This window comes from Pyrgilauda ruficollis, unplaced genomic scaffold (assembly GCF_017590135.1).
Source record: "Pyrgilauda ruficollis isolate IOZ18807 unplaced genomic scaffold, ASM1759013v1 scaffold2, whole genome shotgun sequence".
Classification (NCBI taxonomy): domain Eukaryota; kingdom Metazoa; phylum Chordata; class Aves; order Passeriformes; family Passeridae; genus Pyrgilauda; species Pyrgilauda ruficollis.
This window is the reverse complement of record NW_024519206.1, coordinates 9,706,701-9,709,109: the sequence shown is the minus strand read 5'-3', so window position 1 is coordinate 9,709,109 and position 2,409 is coordinate 9,706,701.

Here is a 2,409-nt window from a genome sequence, read left to right as displayed (position 1 = left end):
ACATTAACCACCCTCTTTGCTCAGTGACCGCCAGGCACAGCACTGTCCCTTCTGCCTGGTGGCCGTTTTGCCTGGTTTATATCCTATTCCCCTTTCTCCGCTCCCCGAACAAGCCTAGCCCTCGAGAGCCTGGAGAGTTGTTTGTCACCCCTCCGTAAATCTTCCAGATGACAGATTCTAGGTGAAGGTGTCGGGCGAAGGGGACACTTCCCGGCCCCCACCTACCCAGCCCAGGGCAGCAGGTACGGGGCGGTGGGGCAAACACGGGGGCAACGCAACCTTTTCCAGAGCACGGAGCCCAAGGAGGACGAGGACAAGGCCCCCGCCTGGAGGCTTTCCCCCATGACCACGGGAGCGGAGCTAGCAGCCGCTGGACCCCGAGGAGAGAGGCTTCCTCCTGGCTGGACGCTTGACAGACGGCGGAGCGTAGCCGCACCGCCAGGAAGGCGACAGGAGAGTCTGGCTGCCACCCGTGCGCCCCTAAATTGGCGCAAGGGTGGCGTAAAACGCTTTCCCTCGCTAACACGGACGTTCAGCACACGGCGTGGTCAGCCTGCAGTTTAATATTTCCAGCTACGCCTTTTCAAATAGCACAGACCTCTGTTTCCTCAAAGAGTAATCCCCCTCTACACCCCGGTAGCGCTGTCTGTAGACAGGCGAGGACCTCTGGTACGAGGGTCTATCCATCTCTGTCCGCTTGCCGGTCGCAGCGCGGAGAATCGGGGTATGCTCCAAGAAAATCCACCCCCCTTCCCGAAAGGTTAGCGACAGCTATCGTTGTGTCTAAAGTTCCGAGATTGCTAATCTACATTGTAGGCTCAAGATGTTAGGTAGACTTGAGCAAGTTGTTCCCAGGATGTAAATTAGGTCCAAAAAGCTGTTGTCCAAATCGAAGAAACAGAGAAATTAATCTGGGAGACTATCCATCATAGGCTGTAATAAAGGGAGCGACATGGATGAGACAGATGATATGATTAAGGAGCTGTGGTCGTTTTAATTAACTTTTTGCTGTCCTGTAATGATCAAACTGGTCAACAGACCCGGTCAATAAGCATGTTAATATCAAACAAATAAAACCAGGGATGATTAAAAACCTCCTGGTTTATTAAATTTGAAATTCAAATGAAATTTATGCTGCAGATGCATACAGAATGCTAATAGATTTTAGCTTTATTGAGAGTGGATCCCACAGGTTTTCAAGAAACGGCACGAACATTTATCTCCTCCCGTACATTAAACTTCAAATGGGGGAAAAAAAAAAAGTTTTAATTAATTTCTGGAAAACCTCTCTTTGCTGGCTCCCCCCCCCCNCCCGCCCCCACCTGCGTATTATGTTGATGTACTGCACCCTTAAGTGCAGTGGTCAATAAGGCAAATGCAAACAAAATTGTAAGCTTGCTTAAATCCTTTGCCCAGCAGGCAATGTATACAAAGGAGGAAGGTTACAGATGTTTCAGTGGCCAATTCAGAAAATATCAGCTCACCCCTCTCAAAGTTCAGAAGCTGCTGCTTTTCCAGTTTCAGGGAAATTATCAGAGTAGCAGGAGGATGCCCACTGGCAGGAGTTTCGTGATTTCTGTTCTGATGTATTTGCCTTTTTTTTTTCCCTCCCTCTCAGTTGAGTTCCCTTGTAAAGACTCCCACGACTATTTTTACAACGAGTTTTTCATAATTTCCCACACGGTGCTTTTAAAGGAAAAGCGCACTGAAAATTAAGGATTTTCGACCACAAATCAAAGGAGCCAAGGCAAGCATCGGAGCAAACAAACACGAAAAGATCAAAAAAGGACACGTTTCCTCTGGGCAGACAAGTGCAGACAAAATACGGATGCGAATTGAAGACCCACCCGGCGAGGCTGTCCTAAAAAGAGATATATCACTAAAGGCTCCTACTTCCCCGGTGTATGGCAAAGTCTCTCAGACTTTCTGGGGCTGAAAGGAATGCGTGTCGATCTTTTTACCTAACCTGGCACACCACAAAATGCGATTTTGTGTTCATCTAAAATGTAATGCTCACGATGCTTGTTTTGCTCTTACGCTTTCTGATCTATGTCTTAATAGTTCCTCCCCATCTCCAGCAGATAAAGAAAGTGGAGATAAAAAGTTAATAAGCATTCACATAAGGAAGTATCTCCGGGAAATGTTCTTCCCCTCTTTGCGGGTGATAGTATTGATTAAATTAAACCCGAAATTTAAACAAGTGTGCGTTAGGTCTGTAAAATGAATATCATTATAGAAGGAGACCAAAGCAATGAAGTTAATTCTTTTTTATTTGTTAAACGGAGTTCCCTCCTTCCCCCACCCCTTCCTCCTTCTGGGCTGGCCTGTCACGCCTTCTCAACAGGCTAAAATCATTCAGAGCAGCTCGCAGAGAGAAACGCGACATTTATGGTAAGCGTCAGCTTTCAG